Source organism: Dermochelys coriacea, chromosome 3 (genome assembly GCF_009764565.3).
Source record: "Dermochelys coriacea isolate rDerCor1 chromosome 3, rDerCor1.pri.v4, whole genome shotgun sequence".
Classification (NCBI taxonomy): Eukaryota; Metazoa; Chordata; order Testudines; family Dermochelyidae; genus Dermochelys; species Dermochelys coriacea.
In genome coordinates this window covers 37,311,919-37,338,031 of record NC_050070.1, presented here as the reverse complement: position 1 = coordinate 37,338,031, position 26,113 = coordinate 37,311,919, and positions in this window count along the sequence as shown.

The window sequence follows — 26,113 nt, the reverse complement described above, 5'->3', positions numbered from 1 at the left end:
TCCAAAGCACCTATCTCGCAGAGACGGGCAGGGCTGATCTCCCCTTGGCAAGGTTAGGTGAGGAGCCACCTGGTGTGCTGACTTTTGAGAATCCCATTCTCAGGCACATGTCTCTCCCCATTCTTTTTGTAGGGAGCTGAGGCACCAAACTCAGGCTCTGTGAATCCTAGGTGTCTGTGAGAGAGCAAAAGGAGTAAGGTAAGAGAGAACGAGGCAGCTGCCTGCAGGAGACCTGAAGCCTGAAACAGGCTTGCTAAATGAGCTAACCAGACACAACTGGCATAGGCAGGGAACCGCAAGCAGCTGGTTCCTTATAAGAGAGCTGAAGCAGTTGTTTGGGAGAACTGACTCTGGGAAGTGAGCTCTGAGCAGGACAGCTGCAAGCCAAGCCCAGGCTGTGAGGTAACAGCCATGCTTTGGAACAGATTTTTGGGACTCTGAGTTTTGTTTTGAATGGTTTGAATAAACACAGACCCCTCTAAAGGAGGTGATTGGACAAGCAAGTGTGTGGAGTCTCTGCAAAGAAAAGGGCCTGGAAGCAGGAGAATAGATTGCAGAATAGAGGCACCCTAGCCACAAGGGGATGCAAAGGGTCAGCCAACCCCTCTTCAGTGCCTGACCTTCTTTGTGAACCTAGCCCTTAGTGATGATTTGTGGAAATGGGTGCCCTGCCTTAACAGTGAAGGCTAGCAAACTATACCTTGTCTCACTGACTACTTCTTCATGGAACCATGTATTCTTGTGAGAAGAAAAGGAGTATGTATGGCACCTTAGAGACTAATTTATTTGAGCATAAGCTTTCGTGAGCTACAGCTCACTTCATCGGATGCATTCCAAGTACTCCTTTTCTTTTTGCAAATACAGATTAACACAGCTGCTACTCTGAAACCTGATTCTTGTGAGAGGATCTCCTGACACTGCACTGAGACCAGAGCAGCTAATGAAATGGAGGCTACTTACCTGTAACTGGAAGTTCTTTGAGATGCATGGTTCCTATTTGTATTAAACATGTAGGTAGACAAATGCACCAACCACCCGAGTCTGGAGTTTCTTCCTCAACTGATGGTCCCTGTGTGTATTCAATATGGTGGAGATTAACAAGCAGTGGTCAAACAGGACACGGAAGTGATGGCTGACTGTAATACTACTGTCCCTGCAGCTGTGTCTGCAGTAGAAGATTGAACCAAAGCATAATGTTTTGTGAAGGTGTAAAAGCAGTTTTAAGTATTTGCCCTATATATCTCCAGCAGAGGTACATCTCTGAGATGCACAGAGGTTGCTTGCATTTTGGTGGAATGAGCAGTCTCCCCCCCACCCAGGGCTAATTGGTAGCAAAGAATAATACAACCAGAAATCTATTTTGAAAGTCTCTGTGCAGATAGTTTGACTCCTTGATCTCTGTGTTAGGAAACAAATAGTTTAGGTGTCTTTCTAATGACTTTTATAGATAAAAAGGCCAGCACCCTTCAGACATGCAGAGAATACAGCATCCTCTTTATTTGAGGCATGTGGTTTGGGGGGGGAATACCATTTAGTGGATGGTTTGACTCATATGAAACTTGAGCCTAGTAAATTTATATTCATTTTGGACTCCTGAAAGGTTCAGATGCCTTGTGCAGTATGATTGCCTGAGCTTTTCCGCCTAAGAGGGAGCATCAGTAATGACCGTTGCTGCAGGAGTCGATGTGAGGAAAGGGATCCCCACTTGCACCTTTACCGCTTTGTCCATCAGCCAAAATAGTGCAAAATCTTGGATAGAATTGTCATCTTGTCAAAATGTTGCTCCTCTCTGAGTACATGGACAGGAGCCAGGCTTTCAGACAATGAAGATAGAGCCTAGCAAATAGCTTTGTGTGTGTGAGGCCATGTGGCTGAGGAGGGAAAGGCAAGTTCTGACTGAAGTCTAGGGTCTGAATATGCCACAAGTTAAACTCCTGCTATATACGAGTCCAATGTGACCCCTATGACATTTATAGACTTCATGGGGAACAATATGGATTCTCTGTAGGTTGACACAAACATCTAGGGAAGACAGTAGAATGAGCAGGTTGCCCGCTGGATTCCTTCATATGATCTGCCCATCAGAAGCCAATTGTTGAAGTATGGGAAGACATGAGACCCTTCCTTCTCATCCAAGCTCCACCACTGAAAAAACTCTTGTAATGACCCTGGGTACCTACCTAGTCCAAAGGGGAGGACTAATTGATAATGGTCCTGACTGAAGAGGAACCTGCGGAACCTCCTGTGGGATGAGTGAATGTCTATGTGAAAGTATGCAGTGGCTGCAAACCATGTGCCTTCTTCTAGAGATGTAATTATTGATGCCAAAGAGATCATGCAGAATTTTAGCTTTTGGATGAATATGTTCAGTTTGAGAATTGTCTTCCATCTCCCACTCTTTTTGGGGAGCAAGAAGTAAGGGGAGTAGAACCCCTTCTGTTGATGATGAGGTGGAACTCTTTCTATGTCTCATCAGAGTGGTCCCTGAAAAGGAACTAGGAAAGGGGTTTGTGGGTAGGAATTGTGAGAAACTCGACTAGATACCCTCTGTGAATAACTTCCAGTATCCATTTGTTAGTAGTTAGGGCCTCCAGTTTCAGACAAATTGGATAAAGTGGCTTCCAAAACCCTGAGGAGGGAAATGTAGTACCAATAAAGGAATGTGGGTCTTGACAGTCCCATGAAAAGAAACTCTTTGGCTGCGAGTTACAGTAAGATGTGGTGGTGAATGTTGCAGGGGCTGCATTCATGGTCCTATAAACCCTCTGTCTTTTACATGCTAATTCCTGAGGATGTTAATGATATGAGGACTGAGGAGATGGTCTCGCTGTATAACCCTGTCTATGATGACTTTTCCTGGGGGGCAGGAATATAGAGAGCAAACAGTTGTCCTTGAGGGAATGAAGACCTGCATCTGTCATTTTGTGGAACAGATTGATATCATCAAAGGGCAGATCCTAGATGGTACTCAGCACATTTCTAGGGAAACCTGGAGTCTCTTTCATAACAATAACTGTAGCCATTCCTCTGTAAGCAGTGTCCAGAGCATCCACTGTGGCCTGAAGGGAAGTTCTGGTCACTGTTTTGCTCTTGTTAATTAAGGCTTGGAAGTGGGATCTCCTACTGGGAACTTGTCCTTTAACTCTAGAAACTTGGCATAAAATGATATTTAGCCAGGAGGTCCTGATAGTTTGAGATCCTAAACTGAAGGGAGGTGAGAAAAAAGACTTCTTCCCAGGAGGTTGAGGTGCTTGGGTGCCTTGTCAGAGGGAGTAACTTTTGGGTGGTGTTTCCTGAATCATTCCGTAACTCCTTGTACGACCAAGGAGTTAGGTGGTGAGTGTGAGGATAACCCCCCTCCCGCCCCCACCCTTTGGACAGAACAAAGTAACACTCCTTGGTCCTCTTTGGGGTGGCAGCAGAAGGAGGAATGTGCCATACCACATTTGCTAGGTTCATGATGGCCTTGTTGATTGGAAGGACCAGAAGACTGAAAAATGTCCAGAAATCTCTGTTGAGGCTCCTGAACTTACTCAAGCTGAATCTCTAGCTCGGACACCACCCTGTCCATGAGCTCCTGATATTGTCTGAAGTAATCAGGCGGAGACTGAGAAGATCATGTAAGTACTTTGGTGAAATTGTCCCCAGAACCATTGGCACCATCTTGCTTCCTTGCTGTGATTGGGTGTTCACCCCACACCAGAAAGGAAGGGGATAAAAGCAGCCTAGGGGCTAGCCAGTCAAATTAAAATAAAGGCTTCATGCCTGGCACCCTGTCTCCTATATACCATTTCAACTCAGGTGCTTCTGCTGCCTGCAACTGTGGCAGTACATCTCAGATACTACCTGTATCTTATATAGGTAGATGTGAGACTATTTCTTAGAGATGTTGTCTACTACAGTGCACACATTTTCTTATATAGTATTGTGTCTTACCTCCCCGCTTGGGATAAAATGCTATTACTTTTTTTAAAAAACAAAAAAGTACCTTATAAATATTGCAATGATCTGTCACAACAGTCTACTCTTTTACTAAGTTAGAAAAAATAAAGCATTCGGTGTGGTTCAGGATTTCCTGTGAATTTTTGTTGGTTTACTCAGGTTCACGTTTTAGATAATATAATACTTCCTAGCTCTGACATAATGCTTTTCAGCAGTAGATCTCACAGCGCTTTACAAAAGAGATCAGTATCACTATCCCTATTTTACAGATACGGAAAGTGAGGCACAGATAGGCAAAGTAACTTGCCCAAGGTCACCCAACAGACTAATATCAGAGCTGGGAATAGAACCCAGGTGTCCTGAATCACAGGCCAGTGCTCTATCTATGCTGCCTCCCACTGTGCAGTTTAGGAGTTAACAAAAGCCAGTTGAGGTGGGGATGTCTCTTGGTTTCCTCTTTCAGGCTTGTTCAGAATATCTGTAGGATCAAAACAATGATGATACAGTGATTTCCTGGTGGGATCCTAGGACTGAAAAGACAATGGAGGCAACCGCAGCCATGCTTGTGTAGCTCACTCATTCCAGTCCAACTGATTTACTGTCCAGATGGCTCTTTCAGCAAGCTTTAGATAAACAATGTCCAGAAAGGTGAGGCAACCAAATCATGTTAAAATTACTCATTCAAAAGACATGCTGGGGTTTTTAACTACTAACATTTCCTCTCATTTCTGGAATCTTTCAGCTTGTCATGAGCCCAATCCATGACATTAAAAGAAGCCTTGAAGACCCATTTGTGTATTTCTTTTAACTGAAACAATCCAGTTTGTACCATGATTTCTATCTCTAGCTTTTGCTTACTTTTGTAAACAACTTTATATAACTGGCTAGGTTGGACAACTTAAAATATAGGTCTCTCTGCACAACAATAGTACAAGTTACACTTCTTAGTATTACGTAAATCTGTGTTGGTAGCAACTCAAAGGAATATAGTACTACAAGGTGAAAGTCTGTGCTGTCATACTGGTGTAATTCATAAAGTATGAAATAGCTGAGAACTTGAAAATTGGATGTTAACAGATTGTCAACCCAGTAATGATTGACCCTGGTGATATTCTAAACAAAAACATCTCTGAACCATGCTTGTAGCTGTTTTTATTGCTTCATACTGACTCAAACAGATATCTAGACTGCAGAGTGACACACAGACAGAAACAATTCTGGAATATTACTACATAGATTGTATTGAAGAATGTAGCCACAAACGAACACTTTATTCAATTAATACTGTGATTAATTGATTAAAATCTTGATATAGGATATTTGTTTACTTGGTAATTGACTGGTTTGGAATGAAGCCCTGTTTTCAGGATAGGATTATTTGCTACCTTAACTTTATTAACAAAGGAATACATAACATAGTAAGGTTTTAACACATTAACAAAATGATACCTAATTAATATTGCAAGTATCTGTTACAACACAGTCTACTCAGAAAGAATAAAGATCCTTTTAAAATCATGCTAGTGGACCTTTGTAGATACTGACCAAGAAATTAGGTGCCATAAAAAGCAAAGTAGAATTGATGCATTTAGTTTTATTACAATTCAAGAATAAACTACTTATTAGTTTGTGTATATGCTTCATGGTCTGTACCCACACAGTGTGTGTAACATTTTTATAATTAAGCTAACCAGAAAGATCCATAAGGAAGCAAAATACCCAAAAGCAACACTAAAATAAGTTTCAGAGTAGCAGCCCTGTTAGTCTCTAGTCGCAAAAAAGAAAAGGAGTACTTGTGGCACCTTAGAGATTAACAAATTTATTTGAGCATAAGCTTCCGTGAGCTACAGCTCACTTCAGCGGATGAAGTGAGCTGTAGCTCACGAAAGCTTATGCTCAAATAAATTTGTTAGTCTCTAAGGTGCCACAAGTACACTTTTTTTTTTTTTTTTTAACTAAAATAAAGCAAAATAATCTGGAAACCTAGTATAAAGAGTGCTAAGATATGAGGGTTCTATCACAGCCTTGTATTAGTGGAAGAAGAATATATTTCCCAATGATTTAAATACCCCAAGTGACTAAGTTTTCATCACTTCAAAGACTATTCCTGAATCTTAAGAATTTGATAAATATTTTCCAACAATGTTCAACAATACTAATTTCCAAAAATGTCATTCCGTTAATCCTGTTTATACCTCCTTGGACAACCTCCCACAAAGTTTGGGTTTTTTCCTTGTGCGTTTCAAGTATTTCCTTTAACGTAATTATGGAGGCTATCTTATTTGTTCACTCCTTGGTGGTTGTTTGACTAAGGCATACATGCTAAACTTTAAGTTCCCTTGTAAATCAGTCAGTACAGCCCTCTAATGATTTTTGCTTCTCTCTGATATCCATCCAATTTGTTGAAAACTTTTTGGAACAGAATTACTTTGGACTGAATGCATTTTCTAGCTGCAGTTTCATCAGAAACAGAAAGGGGATTGCTGACTGAAGGACTCATCGTATAGAGATACTAAACATTATATCTAGGGTCCTACCAAATTCACGGTCCTATCTGGTAAGTTTCATGATCAGAGGAATTTTAAAATGGTAAATTTCATTATTTCAGGTATTTAAATCTGAAACTTCACGGTGTTGTAACTGTAGGGGTCCTGACCCAAAAAAGAGTTTTGCGAGGTCGCAAGGTTATTGTAAGGAGCAGGGTGCGATACTTTACTTCTGCACTGGTGGTGGTAGTGGTGCTGCCTTCAGAGCTGAGCAGCTGGAGAGCAGGGTCTGCTGGCCAGGAGCCGAGCTCTGAAAGCAGAGCCACCGCCAGCAGAAGTAAGCCCTGAAATCAATGCAGAAGTAAGGGTGGCAATACCATGACCCCCAGCCCCAATAATCTCATGATACCCCCCCGCAACTCATTTTTGGGTCAGGACCCCCAATTTGAGAAATGCTGGTCTTCCCTGTGAAATCTGGACTTCTATGTACTTTTACCCTCTACTATACAGATTTCACGGGGGGAGACCAGATTTCCCAGTCCGTGATGCGTTTTTCATGGCATGAATTTGGTAGGGCCCTAATTGTATCCTTCACATGGGCAAGTACAGGGAGCCAGATTCTCAGAAGCATTTACTTTTGAGGATCTGGACCACTGTCTCTATTCCAGATTGGGAGCAATCCTTGCCTGGTAGAACACTGTAAAAATACTCTGTATATTGAAGAAAGTATGTGCAATAAAGTCCTAGATCACATGGAATTTTTTTCTTCCTGTCTTACAGTTTGAAGTTAATATATTCCATGGAGATAGCTAATTGGCGCTAAAATTTAATTGATGGAAGGGAGTAGTTTTTCAGAGCCAGCAGGAATTTCTTTTCAAGGCCCCAAAGAAGAACATATTAATGAACACATCTCTATAAGCCCTGTTCTCTGTGCTTGTCTCCTTGCTCTACTGTGCAATGACTGATGTAACAGTAGAAACCTTGAGAAGCTTATTAGTCTCTGAAGACCAAAACCTGCTAATTGAAATCCTAAATAGCAGCCACATTTCTCATAATTTGGCAAACTGCCCAGGGTAATTTGATGTTTGCTGGCAGAGGGCGAGGCAGTAGGAGCACCTGTTCCAATAGGATGAATGCTTGACAGTCATGAAGTCTGGCCAGAAAGGTTTTTTTTTTTTTATACCCACATTTCACTTGTAACCAGTCAATGCTAGAGCATGGCCCACCTGGCTGCTTTTTGTGTGTGTGTGCACGTGTTTTCTTTGCCCTTTAGGAGATTTCAGCAAAATGAATGAGAAATTGATGACAAGTGGTGACAAATCCTGTACAGAATACATTTTCTTTTCCCAGGATTTCTGTCTTGGAAATACCTCCTGGGCTGCCGTCACCTAAAACTGTGTGGTAATGCAGTGATGAACCTGCAGGTAGCAGAAGGAATTCCTTAAAGGAAACTCTGCCATTAATTTATAGTGACATACTGTTCCTTGTCTGCCTAATGAAGTGCATTCTGTAAGGTGGTTCAGACCCTTGAGTGCCTGCAAATGGCCAGGACTGTGTAACGGGCAATTGTCTCATGGACTGCCTTATATCTTTAAGAGTTGCCTGGGAATTGGTTTGTACACACACACACACACACACACACACACACACACACACACACAGTACTGGTCATATGCCAAAGGAGGCAGCAGGACAAGGACTATATAAGCTGTAGTCACTATTTATTTTTGGGGGCGCTTTTATAAGATACTGTTCAGTGTTCACAGACTAGCCATTTGAACTGTTCCTATCCAAACATCTTTACTCTTGTATCACTATGACCCACTAGAAACAAAAAGCCTGCCTATATTCTCTCAAAGGGAATCCCAGGTCTCTCCTCTCTCCATGCAAACCCCATAACCTCAGGAATATTTTTAGGAGAGCTTGAGATCTACAGTGAATTCCTGGCCTCATTGAAGAGGATAGCAATACTCACACTGACTTCAGTGGGGCCAAGATTTAACCTTTGATCTTTATTTCCTGCCGAAATATTTTCACGGGACTTTGGTTCAATGTCCTACTTGAACAGTGCCATCTTACTGTAGTATAGTATCCCCCAGCATTGCTATGAAGATGAAAGAGAAAAACAATGGATATTATAGGTAAGGACTATCTAGATTTATCCCTATGTCATTCTATTGAATCCCAAAGTCAACCAGGGTTTGATGAAGTGAATTAAGCTAAACCAAATTAAAGCCACTTTAATTTTGAATGAGTGTGTCCAAACAGGGGTTTAATGCAGTTTACCTAAGGCCTGGTCTAAATCTAAAACTTAGGTCAACATACCTACATCACTCAGGGCTGTGAAAAATGTCATACCCTGTGCACTGTAATTAAGTTGAACTAACCCCCACTGTACATTGTCATGTTCAACTTCTAATATAAAAGTTGAACTGAAGCACTTCAACCTTCTCAAAACAAAATGTATTTAACTTTTCATAGAAAAATTTAACAAAGATCAATATGTTCTGCAGAGTATTTCAATTTTGGGGAATAAGCATTTTCTAATGAAAACTGGACCATTGGAAAGCCTCCCTGCCCCCGCCTTATGGAGGATATGAAACCCACTCCAATCGTGCGATGAACTACGCAAACCTCATCTAGCCCCGTGTCTTCCGATAGTGGCTGGTACCAGATACTTCAGAGGGAATTAACAGAACAAGGCAATTTTGAACAATCAGTCATCCCCTGTAATCCAGTCCCAACATCTGGCAATCAGAGGATTAGGGACACTCAGAGGGTTAGGAACACTCAGAGTAGGGGGCTGCATCCCTGACAAATAGCCTTTCACAGACCTATTTTCCATGAACTAGGTTAATTCTTTTTTGAACCCAGTTATATTTTTGGCCTTCACAACATCCCCTGGTAAAGAGTTCCACAGATTAACTATGCATTGTGTGAAGTCGTGTTTCCTTTTGTTTTTAAACCTACCTATTAATTTCACTGGGTGACCCTTGGTTCTTGTGTTATGTGAAGGGGTAAACACTCATTCACTTTCTCCACATCATTCATGATTTTATAGACCTCTATCAAATCCTCCCCTTAGTTGTCTCTTTTGAAAGCTGAACAGTCTTTTTTAATCTTTCCTCATGGGGAAGCTGTTCCATACCCCTAATAATTTTCGTTGCCCTTCTCCGTACTTTTTCTAGTTCTAGTAAATCTTTTTTGAAATGGGGAGACTAGAACTGCACACAATATTCAAGGTGTGAACTTACCATGGCTTCATACATTGTGACAGACCCAGACCAGTAGGGTACAGGAGTCTGGTCGTATTGGGATCCAGGAAGTGAGTGGGCAAAGCCTGTCCACTGCTAAAGGAGTCCCCCTCCCCCCAGCCTAAGAGGAGGATCCACAGGACCTGGAAAGCCAAATAATTACGGGGGACAACTAATGAACAACAGGGACTGGAGTGCGGTCAAATGAAGGGAACCGGGACACCGAGCAGAGAATCCCAGACAGTGCCCACTGCTCCTCAAAAGGTGTCAAGGGAGTCAGTGGACGCTACCCAGAGGAACTCTGCCCGGAGGCGTGAACGGATGGAGATCAGAAATAGGCCCCACAGTCACAGGAGACTCCATCGGCCAAATTCCTCACGCTGGTTTTATAGATAGCCGCTTTAGCTAGGGCCAGGAGGAGGTTGACCAGGAGATCCCACCATGGACAGGGAGTGCATAAATAAGGTGAGGGGAAAAGTGCAACCAAAATCTTAACAAAATATTCGTGAGGAGTCGGAATAGGGACTGCAGCCTAGTGCACTCTAAGTAGACATGCACCAGGGTATCCCTCATGCCATAAAAGGGGCAGGTATCCAGGATTGGGGTGAAACGCACCAAGTACACGCCCATGCTCACGTCCCCGTGAAGGAGCCGCCAACTGATATCCCTGACAGGCCTCGGAACCAAGGTGGAATAGAGGCCAGCCCACCGGGGCTTCTCACCCTCTGGGGTGGCAGGAGGTCCCGCCCCTTTGTGTCAGGGCAAGACATGAGGGTGAGGACGTGAAGGGTGTGGAGCACGAGTGTGTATAGATAGTTTCCAGACCGCGCCAAGGAAATGGACCGGCTGCAGCTCATGTAGTCGGCTCACGGTGAAGGGGTGGGGGGGCCAGTCGGGTCCATGGAGCAGGGGCCCTATGAAAAGGTCCGGAGGGCCTGGTGTGGAGGGTGGGCAGGGCACGCCCTCCCTTAGGACCCGGTTGAGGTAAACCCGAGCAGCGGGCGGCAAAGCGGCCCTCACTTCCCGAGGTACATGCAGGGGAGTACGAGGTCTGGAGAGCCCCATGCGCTGAGCGAGCGTCAGGGGATCCAGCCAGTCTGCCCGGTCGTAGTCCAGGAGGTCTCCGACTCTGGTGACTTCTGCCAGGACCAACCTCCGGCACACTGTGGGGGACTCCACCACCTGCGCACGGAGCTTGGGGTTGTGTAGCAGGGGCTCCACGAGGAGATCTTCCCCCACGGAGGCCACCACGGACCTGGTCACTGAACAGCTTCCAGGTCCGGAAGAGGTCCTGGTAGAAGACCGGCAGCTCGGAGAGGCCTCGCGGAAGACCTCTCAGATGGATCTAAAAGGAGCTGCCGGTCATATCTGAGCCCCAGAGGCGGCACAGGAAGGCGTGCGCCAATACGCTCCACGCTGGACTACCTGCACCATAAAGGAGCCTCTGCAGGGCCTGGAGGCAGAAGACACGGACCTGAGTGCAGAGACACTTCAGGTCCTGCCCTCCCTCCACCAGGGGTAGATGGAGGACCCCGGCAGAGACCCAGTGCAGTCCTGACCAGAAGAACTCCAGAATCAACGTCTGGAGGTTGGCCAGGAAATCCAGGGCCGGGACCAGGGTGTTGAGCTGGTACCAGAGCATGGACAGGACTAGTTGATTAAGCACCAGTGTCCTCCCTCGAAGGGAGAGACACCGGAGTAGTTCTGTCCATTTCTGGAGACACTCTACCACCCTGCCCTCTAAACCATGCCAGTTCTCCGGCGGAGAGGGATGCATGGCAGAAAGGTAAACGCCGAGATAAAGCAGTGGACCCGCGCTCCACCGGATGGCCTGAAGCGCGGGTGGGAGGGAGCTCGCCTGCCACAAGTCCCCTAGCACCAAGCCAGAGCTCTTGACCCAGTTGACCTGGGCGGAGGAGGCTGCCGAGTAAACGGCCTGGCCAGTCTCCACCCGTGCCAAGTCGCCCGGGTCCTGGACCATGAGAAGCACATCATCGGTGTACGCCAGCAGGACCAGCCGCAGCTCCGGCTCCCGCAGCGCCAACCTTATCAACCTCCTGCAGAGGAGACAGAGGAAGGGCTCGATCGCCAGAGCATACAGCTGGCCCAAGAGGGAGCACCTCTGCCGTACTCCTCGCCTGAAGCTGACCGGTTCGGTCAGGGACCAGTTGACCCTGACCAGACCTCTGCAGAGGCGTACAGCACCTGGAGAAAACCCACAAACTGGGGTCCAAAGCCAAACACTTGCAGAGTGCTCAGGAGATACCCATGATCCACCCTGTCGAACGCCTTCTCCTGATCCAGAGACAGAAGGGCAAACGACAGACCATCCCTACACCCGAGTTCCAAGAGGTCCTGGACCAGATACAGGTTGTCAAAGATGGTGCAGGCCGGAACGGTGTAGGTCTGGTCTGGGTGGATCAGGTCCACCAGCACGGACCCTAACCGCAGCGAGATGGCTTTCGCTACGACCTTGTAGTCCGTGTTGAGGAGCGAGATGGGATGCCAATTCTGTAAATCGCAGAGGTCCCCCTTCTTCGGCAATAAGGCGAGCACGGCTTGCTTGCACGAAAGAGGGAGGACCCTGCTCTGCAAAGACTTGGCCCAGACGGTGACTAGGTCTGGGCCGAGGACATCCCAGAATATGCGGTAGAACTCCACGGTCACCCTGTCCATACCCAGAGATTTATTAGTGGGAATACGGCCAGAGTGAGAGGCAGCTCTAGCCGGTCTCGGTCGCCCACGCTGACCATCGGGAGTCCGTCCCAGAGCATTCTGCAAGCATTAGGATCGGTTGGATCCGGGCAGAAAAGGCACGCGTAGAAGGTCCTGGCCCTCCCGCACATCTCCGCCGGATCCGTGAGGGGGGTGCCATCCTCCGCGAGGAGGCAGGTGACGTGTTCTTAGCCCCCCTCTTTTTCTCCAGGGTGTAGAAGAAGCAGGAGCCGCGATCCATCTCCTGAAGGAGGTGGATGCGGGATCGAACAAAGGCACCCCAGGCCCGATGGTCCTCGAGGGTCCGGAGCTCCTCCCACTTCTCCCGGCACACCCCGCAGAGGGATGGATCCTCGGGGCTGGTGGCCAGACACCTCTCCAGCTCTAAGACCTCCCGTTCCAACTGCTCTATCGCCGGATCCCTCCATCGGCTGGCACCCCGGCTGTAGTCACGGCAGAAGAGCCGGGCGCGCACCTTCCCCAGGTTCCACCACCCCCGCGCCAAGAGAAAGGCACGCCACTACCCTAACCGGGCCAGCCAGAGCTCCCGGAAGGATGCCACAAAGCCCACATCCTCCAACAAGCTGTTGTTAAAATACCAATAGGCCGGCCCCGGCCTCTCTGCACAGAGAGAGACCGTCACGTGGCTAAATGATGATTGGAGAACAGGGCCGGCTGAATGCTGGAGGAGTGAGCCCGTGAAAGGTGGAAACGTGATAAGTAGATACGGTCCAACCGGGAGTGGCGCGACCGATGGGCCTCCACCCGGACAAAGGTGAATGTTGAGACATCATCTGGGTGGTTGTCGTGCCAGACGTCCACCAGGGAGTGATGGTCGACTATCTGCTCGGTCTCCGAGCGGTCCCACTCCTCGACGGTAGTATTAAAGTCCACCCCCAGGACCAGGCGGTCGCGAGGATCCAAGGTGCCGAGGAAGGCAGACGCCTACTGAAAGAAACGCAGCCGCTCCGGGCCTGATGTCGGGGCATAGACGTTGACAAGATTGACCACGAGCCCCTCCATATGGACCCGGAGGTGCAGCAGGTGGCCCAGCACAGCCTTGGTGACCCCCAGCACCTCAGGCTGTAGGTTGAGGTAGAACAGGGTCATCACTCCAGCCGTACAAACTGTGAGATGGCTAAAGTAGACCCTGTCCCCCCAATCCAGCCGCCAGCTGTCTTCGGCAGTTGGAACCGTATGGGTCTCCTACAGGACAACCACAGAGTACCCCCCCTCCTGAAGGAAGGAAAGTACCTGGGACTTATGGAGACCCATCCTACAGCCGCGGGTGTTCAATGTTGCAATGGTAAGAGGTGCCATGAGGAAGGCTGGGGGGATCCTCACTGGCAGGGACGCTCACGGCTCCCTACGGGCCACGCAACAGTCCGTGACCCACCCCGTAGGTGAGTAAGGAGTCACGGAAGAGGGGGACCCGCTGGTAGGCCGCAGCGCCCTGTTTCCCGGTCCTTTTACCCTCCCCCATGAGGGCCCTCACGGCCCGGAGAATTTGATGGAAGTCCCCCCATCGCTGGAGAGTGAGACCTTGTTACGGGAGCCACGGACATCCTCAAGGAACTCCCACAGCTCCTCTCAGTGCATGGGGGGCCGGGGTCACTAGCCCTTGGCTTTGCTCCGGAGGGACCACCAACACAGCCCTGTGGCCCACCAAGTCGGGCAGGCAAGGGACTGGCGCCAGATGGGCTGGCACCACATGGCACCCCTCAAACCCCGGCTCAATTGTGGGCAGTGGAGGGAAGATAGCAGCCCCTGGTGAGTTGGGACTGGGAAATACAGAGGCCACTCTCTGGGGGCTATCCTCTGGGACCGAGGAGATGACGGCCCCAGGAGCGGCAATGATATCACGGGAAGTGGAGGGGACAGGGACGGGGTTGACATCAAGGACAGGGCAGGGATCCAGAGTAGGAGCAGGAGAGGGGTCGGAAGCAGAGTCAGGGAAAGGGGCAAAGGCAGGATCCTGGGCCCCAGGAGCCATGCAGCTAGAAAATGGCCCCCCTCGATAGAGCTCAAGGAACTGGGGGGTGGGAAAGGGGCCCTCCACGATGCTGGGCTCTGGCACCATGGCCGGCGTAAAAGCCATGGCATCTTCAGTGGGGTCCCTGCCCGGGAAGGAGGTCGGTTGCCCCACGCTCACAAGGGACAGCCCGTGGGGCTCGGGTCCCAGCCGCACGGCACCGGCTGTTGCCTCAATGGGCTCGGCGGCTGACAGTAGGGTGCCACCCGCGGCCGTGCAGATGGAGGAGCCCAGGGAACCCTCAGAGGTGGGAGCAGAAGCAGCGGTAAGGGGGAGGGAGCATGGAGAAGGAGGGCCCGGGGTGAGGTCGCTCAGATCGAGGCCTGCTGGCAGAGGGTCGTCCTCCCCCGGGTGACCGAGGTCAGACCCAGGGCTTCAATCTCCTCGTAGATGGAGGGGAGCTCCCCTTCCACCACCCCAGAGGTCTCCCAGGCAATGCCGGAAGCGACGCTCGCCTTGGGCCGCACAGGGGCTCCGGATGGTAAAGGGGCAGGAGGGGCTCCATCGGGGGCTTTGGAGGGAAGGGACTCCAATGGAGGGACGGTACTGCCCTCCCGTGCTGCCACGTCTTCCCCAGCTGGCACCGGGGGATGAAACACGCCCGTGGGCAAGGCAGAGGGCTCGGCATCAGTGCCCCCTTTTCTAGTCTTCCAGGGGACTTCTGCATCAGTGGAAGGGAGCGGAGCTCAAGCCTTCCACTTGCCCCGCTTCCCCGACTAGGGCCCAGCCCTCCATGGCATCATCAGGGGGCCGGCTAACAGGGGTGGGGTCGGGGCAATGGCTCAGGGACTGTGGAAGGCAGCGGTGGGGCGGCATGAGGGAGGGAAGAGTCCCCCGGGGCGGGCCCTCTCCCATGCTTGATGGTATCCCTGCCGCACCCTCCTCTAGGGGCCCCGCCGGATTGCAGGCAGCAGAGGCGGGGCTCTCCCACTTGTCTGGGCATGCTGGGGGGAGCGTCCCTTGGGCCCGAGCGGGAGCAATGGTGGACTGAGTGGGAGGAGGGGAGGCTCCGGGAAATCAGGGGCGCCGGTGATGACGGGGCCAGCGCCCCGCCGGGGCTCGGGGGTCCCGGATGCCCCTCCTTGCCGGGCCAAGGGGTAGTCCCTCCGGACATGCCCCATCGCCCGGCAGAGGTAGTCCCTCCGGACATGCCCCATCGCCCGGCAGAGGTAGCCCCTCCGGACATGCCCCATCGCCCGGCAGAGGTAGCACCGGGCCTCCCCCGTGGAATAGTGCACCCGGTAATGGGCCCCCTGGTAGGGGACCAAAAAGGACCGCTCAAGCACCTCTCCGTCACGCGCCGCCGGCGGCAGTTGAAGCTGCACTTGCCGGCGGAACGAGAGGAGGTGACGGAGAGCGGGGTCCTTGCAACCCAGTGAGAGGGGCTCAGGACGGAAATGGACTTCCCCAAGGTGGAGAGGGCGGGTAACAGGGCGGCATTGGGAAGGAAGGGAGGGACGGAGGTCAGGACGAGGCAGACGCCCAGGTCGTCCAGCGGCTCCAGGAGGACGAACACTGCCAGGCCCTTCTCCACCACCTCCTGGGCAGCGGCCTCCGATGCTAAGAAGAAGGCGACCTTGCCATACATTTTGGAGGCCGCCACAATGGCCGTGGGCCCCACCACCCTTGCCAACGCCCACACATAGGTCTCCACGTGGGGCGAGGCGGGCACCAGGAAGCAACGGACGCCGTGCTTCCTGGTCATGGTGGGAAAGGGGCCCCGGCCGCTATAGATGGTAGTGGAGGCGGTGGGCAGGAGAGATGACGTAGCAGCAGGCGGGGGGGCCGCTACCACCTGGGCATACGCCCTGGGGGCAGAGGGAGGGACACCCGCAGAGCTGGTGGAGGGAACAGCGGGGAGTGGGGCCTGGGCATTGGGGGCAGCTCCTGCCATGGAGGGCCTGGTGTTTTGGGTGGGGCCCTTCCCCTTCTTCTTCCCCTGGCCCTTCCCACCGGCTGGGGGGGCTCCCCCAGAATCTGAGGGCGCAAGGGATGTGGCAGCAGCCGAGGTCACCCCGGTGCCCGCCGCTGCCGGCGCCCCGGCAGGGGCAGGTGGTTTGGCAGCGGCGGTTGAAGTAGAGGCTTGGGGGGGTGACGGAGGGGCAGGCGGGGGAGGGGTACCTGGGGCTGCTGGAGGAGCCCCACCCGTCGTGTCCCCCTGCCATAATAAGCAGGGAGGGAGGGGAAAACACCAGAGAGAGGAGGAGAAAGTGGAGGCAGGTCGACCCCTCCTCCCCGCTAGGCTGCAGGCAGGGGAGGAGGGCACCAAAAGGGGTGGGCTGGACAGGGGGTTATCAAGGGCTTGTAGGGGACAGTCAGCGACTCAGGATAGGAAGCCGGCTCCTCTAGCTGCACGAGGGGAGGGGGGGGTCACAACATTGGGGGGGTGCAGTGAGATGGGGGCAAACTCAAACAGGGGAAGGGCACAAGCGCATGGGTGGGGGCATGGGCGCACTGAGTAAGGGGTCAAACAGGGAGGGGGTACCCCGTGGGGAAGGGGGAGAACCAGGCTGGAAAGAGGACAGGGAACCAAGGAGCTAGCTGCAGAGGCCAGGGCGGGGCAAATAAACAAAAGCTGCAGTGGGAAAAGGGCAGGGCAGGCAAACAAAACTGAAGCCAGCGAGGTGCTGGGGTAAAGGGAAGGGCAAAAAGGCTGCAAGGGGCAAATGGGGCAGGTAGCAAGGGACAAAGCTGGGGGCTCACTAAAGGGGTCCAGTCCAGTGGGATGGGGGGGGCACACGCACCCACGTGTGCTGTCAAAGAGTCAGTGCGGGCTGGCTCCTGCTTGAGGCCCAAAAGGTGGGGAAAGGGCACAGCAGGCCAAGCAAGCAGCGGAGTCCCAGAAGCAGGAGCTTGAGGCAGATGGTAAGTGTCCGCTGGGAGTGGTGGAGGGGGCAGCAACGACGATGGTAGGGGGGCTTGGGGGAGACATGCAGATGGACAGTGGGGCAGGCTCCGTGCCACACCCCTGGTGTCCCCACAAACACAGTCAAAACCCCCACCACAAGAGCACAGTTCAAAAGGTACTCAGCCTTAAGGCCCCCTCCACGGTGGTCTGCAGAGTCCCTGTGCGCTCCCCCAGCAGCAGACGGCCTTGTCCCCTCCTCTATCAGGGTCCAGCAGCTCCCAGGCAGCAGCAGCAGTAGCCGCCTGGTGGCCAAGCAGGCAGAAAGGACCCCTCACAGGTAGTGGTGATGGTGTCTACAGCAACAGTAGCAACAGCTGGGGTAGGCGTCCCTCACTCCCCCCCGCCAAGGGTCTGCAGCAGCTGTACCTAAGGGGGCAGAGTCCAGCAGCAATCTCCCTCCTTCTTCTTCCGGGCCAGTTGGGTTCAGCAGAGGAGTTAGAGGTGGATCTACTGGCCACTGGATGAACAGGTTTCTGTTTTCTGAGTGATGAGAACAGAGGCTGCACTAGAGCAATTGGGAACCTGCTAGAACCAATTAAGATAGGCAAGCTAATCAAGACACCTGGAGCCAATTAAGAACTTTCTAGAAGCAATTATGGCAGGCAGGTTAATCTGGTTTAAAAAGGACCTCCCATCAGTTAGTAGGGGAGTGCACAAGGAGCAGGGAGGGAAAAGGTGTGCTGCTGGAGGACTGAAGAGTTTGAGCATGATCAGGCTTCAGGAGGAAGATCCTACAGTGAGGATAAAGAAGGTGCTAGGGGAAGACCATGGGGAAGTAGCCCAGGGAGTTGTAGCTGTCACACAGCTGATACAGGGAACACTGTAGACAGCTGCTATCTACAGGGCCATAGTCTGGATCCTGGTGTAGAGGGTAAGCAGGGTTCCCCCCCCCCCATCCTCCCCCTGATTGGACACAGGAGGAATTGACCTGGTCTCTGAGAAACACCAGAAGGGAAGGACTAAATTGGAAAGGGATCTGGCCTGTCCCAGACCCACTAGGTGGGACATAGAGACTGTGGGGTTTTTCTGTTTCCCACATGCTGGCCAGTGATGAGGTTAGCTGAGTGGATGGCAGGTTTGAGCCACTAGCAGAAGTGGCCAAACTGAGGGCTGCTGTGAATCTCTGAGGCAAGCAAATTTGCCAATAAGTGCAGGATCCACCAAGGCAGAGGAGGAACTTCGTCAAAATATGTTGACTGATTTCTTGTAGGTGTGGCAACAGAAGAGGGTCTTGAGAAGGAATTTGAAGGAAAAGAGGATACTTACCTTACAGATCAGAACCAGGAAAGTGATGGTCACAAAGGGCTAGATGGACCTTTGGTCTGACCCAGCATGACTAATCTTATGATCTGATGCAACATAGGATGAGCAAAGGTGCAGCTGGGAAAGTTTACTTTTTTTAATTTTTGTGATAAATAAACAATGAAATAAAATAAACAATAGCAAATATTGTAATGTCTGTGTGGTTTAAAAAAAAAAAAAAAGGTGTGTGTCTCTATTCCCCCCCATTAATTCTTAAGGTGAAACCATTACAAAGAAAACATATAAAAACAATAAAAGTTCCCACACGCTTATTAAAAGCTTATCAGAGGTCACCCCCAGCCCCAACATCGGGCTCTACTAGGTATCAGTCTTTCAGCAAGGTTTGGAGACCCCATAGGACCTATAGTCCTGGCATTTTGTTGCCTTCTCTCTGAGGCAACAAAATGCCACTAAATCAGTTTCAGCTCAACCTTTTTATGCCAAAAACCTCTCCTTTGTCTGTTGGTCATTGGAAAACCAAGTTTGGACCAATATATGCAAGACTTCCCATGGGGGAGTACCTCTCTGGAAGAGTTTACAACCTGAGTGATTCACCGACATCACCCCCCAACTGCTCTTATTTCAGGCCAAGCTGTGGCAAACCCTCTCCCCGAACCCTATAATTGTTGCATGCAATCCCTGCCCCACAGCGATAAACCATATTGCATGTAGTTGCAATATCTGTCACTAAAACTGCCAAACATGTATCAATAGATATTCTTTCCAGCCTCCCCACAGCTCTGGGCAGGTATATGTCTTACACAGCATATGTATATATCCTTAATATATTTGTGTATGTTGGCAGGTGCATTGGGGGTGGGGGAAATATCCACTTCTATCTATAATATGACTGGTGCATATTCATATATGAAGTGCATAAATTAATCAGTTTCCATATTCTAAAAGGCCCCATGGGATACATAGTGGAGAAAAACTTCACAATACTTGCTAGAATATTTTCACCCCCCATAAAAAACACTCTTTCCATCACCCAAGACAATCCCAATTCTTCTTCTGTGGGTATATTTTTATGCTAATCCCTATGAATAAAGACAAGCCAAATTAGCGAATACTCACTGCAGTGCTCCCAGAAATGGCTGCAATCCTGATAACAGCAGACTACAGCCCCCTTAAAGATATGAGTAAGTGATTTAGTTTGATTTTCAGAATATAGCAAAAAAAATTTAAATCCATGTGATTTGTGGGATTGTAAAGTTATATTACCGAGAAGAAGCCTTAAAACATTCACTAGACACAGATATCCTAAATGTACGTAACCATTATGTTTCTTGCTTTTTTACACAAGTTTCTTATCTGCTTTGCTGCAGGATCTAAACAAGGAGGTTCAATTAAACTCCTGAGCTACACACAGATCTCTAGTTACTTTTGTAGATTATGCATATCTGATCAATGCTGTGCTCTGTCTGCTACCAGGCTGAATACCAGAGCTCCAATCACAGGAGCACTCCCAGCCCTGCCTGGGATAAAGCATAGATTATTAAGAAAATGAACTGGGGTGTGGGAGCAGAAGAGATTTCCTTTCCACCACACACAGGCCAGGAGAGGAGGGAAGGAAGAGTAGAGATGTTGCATGAAATTGAGCAACAGAAGCCACCAAATAACAACAGAGAAACAGGCCGATATTAGTAGGAATGTCTGCCTCAGAATATTGTGTCAATAGGTGAAATCATTACAACTCCATGACTCAGCATATTCACATATTGATCTGCATCATGCTGTAAACATTGTGCCCTGATCACTTGGTTACTCTGTATGATTCCATTTGGTAATGAAATTTTCCTCCAGCCCTTCAAGCTTGAGTAGGACTTATCTAGTAATTTATTTTGCTCTCATTAATTTCAATAAGGATAACATTCTTCTTCTCCTTAGTGGATTTTGACACAGACTTTTGTGCTCAGTAATCCTTTAAACATTTGAGGTTGCCACTTATCAATATTCATATGGGTATTTAATGATGACACATTCAATCTAACAAGCTTTTTGTCACATATCACATTCCTTCTCGTGGGTGATAAAATGAATGTAATGAAATCTTCAATGTATTAATTGTTATAGACTACATGTAGAGCCCTGCCCAGATACAAAATTTGCAATTCGCGATTTGCAAAAATAATCCACGGATATCTGCACCCACAGACATAAAGCGGATATCTGCAGATTTGCAAGACTTTAGATATAAAATTTGGATCCGCATTCATCCGCGAGCTGCAAAATTGGTCCACTGATATCCACAGATATGCAGGGCTCTGTGCGTGTGCAAGACCTTCAGAAGGCTACAAGCTGATTCTCTCTCTGCTGGGTAATCTATGATGCCATAGTCCCGAATATGCAACGTTACAATCAGTTTCCAGGAAATTAGTGTCAGAACTGTCCAGAAAGGTTGATAAAGAAACTAGTTCCACCAGCTTTTTGATACTTTGCTCTAATCACCATAATAAAACTATGGAATATTCCCAACATTTTAGAAAGACTCACTAAAAATATACTAATTCAGTATAAAGCAAGGCTTTTGTGTTTTTCTGTTTACCACTGAGTGTATGACCATTTAAGGAGTGAGTAGGCAGTGGTTAAAGCAGGGGACTGGAAGTCAGGACTCCAGCTGGGGGCAGATTAAGTTCAATGGTGCTATGACAATTTCACCAGCTGAGTTCTATTCTCAGCTAAACCTCTGACTTGCTCTGTAACCTTGGGCAAGTCACTTAATGCCTTCTGGGCCTCAAATTACTCATCAGTAAAATGAGTATAACTTGCAAGGGTGATTGAAGACAATTTATGTAAAATGTTTTTAGATCCTATAATGACAGAGCACTATAGCAGCATATCATTTTACAATGCAAGGCCTTTTTTTTTTTTAAAGCTGTTGTGTGTGTGGAGTGGGTAATCATTCCATAAAAGGCAACTCTGGCGATCGTGGCAGCCAGCCGATAAAAGGCAGCCAGCCGATCCTTGCATGAAGTTAAACAACAGGAATAAATCAATTAGCCCAGAGTACTTCAAATCTAATTTAATCCTTCCCAAAATATTCTATTAGTAGCAGCCAGAAAGTTTTGTCCTAAATGATTGAAGCTTTTGAAACCCCTGTTATTAAAGATGGCAATTAACTCTGTGGAACGCTGGCAGTACTCCAGCTTAGCCAAACACAAAGACATTTATGGAAGCAAAAGCTTCTAAGCAAGGCTCCCTCTATTTTACAATCATGACAAGTTACCAAAAGAGCGAGACTCAGTGATGAATACTAAAGCACAGTAATAGAATTACATATTAAACAAACAATTTGTCCCCTAGATTTGAAACATATATTTATAGGGAGCCTCAGTTCATCTCAATATGACAGTATTGCCCAATAGGATTATGTGTCGCGCACATTTGCCTTTGAATAACATAGTACCCTATATCTAATCCAAAATACATGAAAAAAGCCAAGTTAGAAACAGCACTAGCAAAGCCTTATATAGATACTACCTGCTGCTTTCATTACTTCAAGTAGCTTCACTAAACAGTGGCTAATATGCAAGAAGGAGGGGTTACTCACCTTGTGCAGTAACTAGAGTTCTTTGTCAGATGTGTCTCTATGGGTGCTCCACTTCAAGTGCATGTGAGCTTCCTTTGTCTTTGATCAGAGATTTTTGGTAGTGATGCCCGTTTGGTCCATGCATGCGCCCCATATATGTTCATGCCCTGTGGCAAGGATATATAGGTCTCCATGGATGACCACCAGCCAGTTCCTTCTCTACCATGAAGCCCCGCAGCAGAAAATCTGAAGTAGAGAGAAAGGAGGGTCCCATAGGGACACACTTCTCAAAGAACTCCAGTTACTGCAAAAGCTGAATAACCTCTCCTTCCTCTTCAAGTAGTATCCCTATGGGTGCTGTTTCAGGTGATTCCCTGAAAGGTGAAGCAGTATCCCCACAAAGATGACGGAGCTTCAGAACAGAATCTAAGATAGAAAACAGAACTGCATTGCCAGCCACAGCATCTACTTTAGAGGCATGTAGCAAGGCATATTACTTGGAAAAAGTATGAATGGAAGTCCAGGTTGCCAACTTGCAAAACTCATCAAATGGAACATTCTTGAGTAATGCCATGGAAGTAGACTGCAGCCTTATAAAATGGGCTAGCAGTCTAGAAGAAGGTTGAGTTTTCATAGATTCCTAGAGTGCAAGTCCAGAAGGGCCCATTGTCATCCTCTAGTCTGTGATGGAGAATCCACCACGACCCTTTGGTAAATTGTTCCAATGATTAATTACTCTCACCATTAAAAATTTACACCTTATTTCCAGTCTGATTTTGTCTAGATTCAATTTCCAGCCATTGGATTGTGTCATATCTTTCTCTGCTAGATTGAAGAGCCCATTATTAAATGTGTGTTCCCCATTAAGGTACTTATAGACTTAATCTTCTTTTTGTGAAGCTAAATAAATTGAGCTCCTTGAGTCTGTCACCATAAGGTTTGTTTTCTGATCCTGACAGAATCATAACATGAAATGTTACAACCAGAGATCAATCTTGAAAATCTCTGGGCAGATTGTGGATCCATATGCAATTGAAACAACCAGCCTGGGAGATTTTCTGAATAGTTTGGTTCTTTCTAAATAGAAGTCTAGTACCCTCCTGACATCCAGGATATGGAAGACAGCTTCCTGCCTAGTCTGATGCTGTTTTGGGGGAAAATGGGAGATGAATGGTCTGGTTAATATGAAATTCGGAGGATACATTAGGTAAAAACTTAGAATGTGGTCATAAAGCAACCTTTTCCCTGAAGAACACTGTAAATGGGGGTGGAATCTGCCATTAAAACTCCCAGTTCCCCAACCCTTCTTTTTTGAATATCTAGGCCTCTTGGCCAGTGGGTTTGGTGGCCTCTGGAAGTAGATTAATTGTCTGGGCAAGATCTCTGAGAAGTGCTAAACTTTCTTTTATTTGCAGTTATATAGATCCCAAGGGTCAGTGTGTGGCCCTCAAGTCGTTCAAGGTGTAAAGGAAGTCATCTGTAGACTCTGAAAAAAAATTGTGACCTTCAAAAAGGAAAGTCCTCAGCAGTGCTCTGCACTTCCCTAGGGAGTTCCGACAGCTGTAGCCAAGATGTACCTCACAACACCGTAACAGTGGAAACAGACTGACCTGCAGTATCTGCTGCATCTGAGGCCTGCAATGACATTCTTGAATTGCTCACAGTGCTCCACTTGTAAATGTCCAATAAAGTGTTAAATTTGTTATAATTCAGATAGTCATATTTTGAAAAGAGAACTTGATGATTTACTACCCTTAATTGTAATCTCTCAGGGGAGTAGCTCTTGTGACCGAAAAAGATCAAGACACTTCTGGTCCTTATTATATGGGGTACCATAGGTGGTGTACAGCCACCCATGTTTGTTCACTGAATCCACAACTAAAGAATTCAGTGCGGGTGTATAAATAAAAAATTGAAATCCTTGGATTGGACATAGTACTTCTTGATGAAAAACTTGCATGGAGGTGGCTGTTGTGGTAGGAGTTTGCCAGATTGTCTTGGCTGGCTGCAGAAAAGCCCTATTAATTGGGATTGCCACACATGCTGAAGCTGAGATGTGTAAAATGCCCAGGAGTTTATGATGGGAGTCCTGGTCTTCCTCAGGGTGAATCTGAAGCATATCTGTGATTAACTTAATCAACTCCTGGAACTGCCTGAAGTCATCTGATATGGAAGGTGGTAGAGGCATTATAAACTCATTCAGTAAAGAAAATGAAATATTCATATGAGGTATGACCTCCTTTATCTGCCCTTGCCTCTTATTCTTCAAAAGTCTCCTCTATTGGTTCTGGCTGGTGAGGAGGAAAGGAAGGTATGGGAGAGCGAGAATCTCTGTGCTCTCTGCAGGGGGAACTCTGGGTCCAATAAGGCCACTGTGATGGACCATAAGGCATAAGAGGAGATAGCCACTGTCGGTCATCCCAAAAGGTTGGAGGAGAGTAATGTCCCACTGAATAAACATGATCTCCCTGAACTGAGAGTTGTGAGTCACAAGCAGAATCTCTCCATGGGAGGTGATAAGTGCTCTCCTGGGATGGTAGAAGTTGGTGAATTGGGGGGGTCTTGATCAGAGAGGTGCTGTCGGTGACCAAGAGGAGCTCAGTAGCGAGAGATGTGTAGAACCTGACAGTACAGGAGACTCTGGTTCACTGGGTAAAAATAGATCTCTTAAGTACTGGAAATCCTGTGGTACTGAGGAACAATGGCGGTCAATATCTGGGTACCTGGCTACTACACATGATCAGATGAGCCTGTGTAAATGTAGACTCAGATGGAGCAGCCAGGGGTGATGAAAAACATATCAAGGATACCAAATAGTCAGATGGTGCTGATCTCTTTGTCATAGAATGTCTACTAACAGGGCTGTGACCAGGTGTAGCAGAGAAGATATTCGGTACTGGGTCTTTTTTCATAGACGCATGTCTCTTAGAAGCCTTAGATACCTTCACAGTACTGGACACAACTGATGCCTCAGTAACACTGCTCTTGGGGTCTCAGGTCTCCAGTGACTGAGACCTCTTTAAAGGAGATCTAATAGTTGTGCTCTTTTTGATGGTTGGTAATGCAGGTGCAGATGCAGACCTCTCATCCCTCGAAGCTCTGAGTAACCAGGACCTCGAGGAAAATGGGGTAACGGTCGTCTGAACCCTTATTGCTCTCGATGACTGGGACCCAGCAAAGGATGGGATAGCAACAGTCTTACCCATAAAAGTTCTTGGTAATCAGAATCCAGAAGTAGATGGGACACTACGTACGGGAGGGTTCTTGGTGCTCTGGTCATAAACTGGTTTCAGAGCTTCCTCTATTATGCAGAGTTTGAATTTTATCTCCCTATTATTATGGGATCTGCTTTTAAATGAAGAACAGATTTTACCTATATACTCTCAAGCTGTATCCTGAAAGTGCTTAAGACACCTAGAGTGTCCATTGCTAACTGAGAAGGATTCCTGGCAGGAAGAGCAATGTTTAAAGCCTGGGAATCCTGTCATATCCCATAATAAGTATCCAAAAATTATGCCAGAAATGGGGAAAACACAAACAAGAGAAATCTAATGAACACAGCAGAGTGGGCATGCTCGATGCTCTGTCTCAGGCCAAAGCCAGTTGAGAAGGAACTGAGGGTGGTTTACCCACACAGACCTATATAGCCTCACTACCAGGCATGAAGATGTGTAGGGCGCATGAGTTGGCTGAATGGGCATTGTTACCAAACATCTCTGACCAAAGGCACAGGGAGGTGAATGCATGCCTGAAGGAGAGCACCCAGAGGAATACTACTTGGAAAAGTGTATTATCTATGTTTTCTGCTTCTTTAATTCATCTCTTCAGCTGACTGAAAAAAGTCTGATGAACGCAGAACTCAAATTCAATTACTGATATGTCTTACAACCATTTATTGTAGATTTTGAATTATGCTTCTGGAATACATTAGCTTTTAACTTT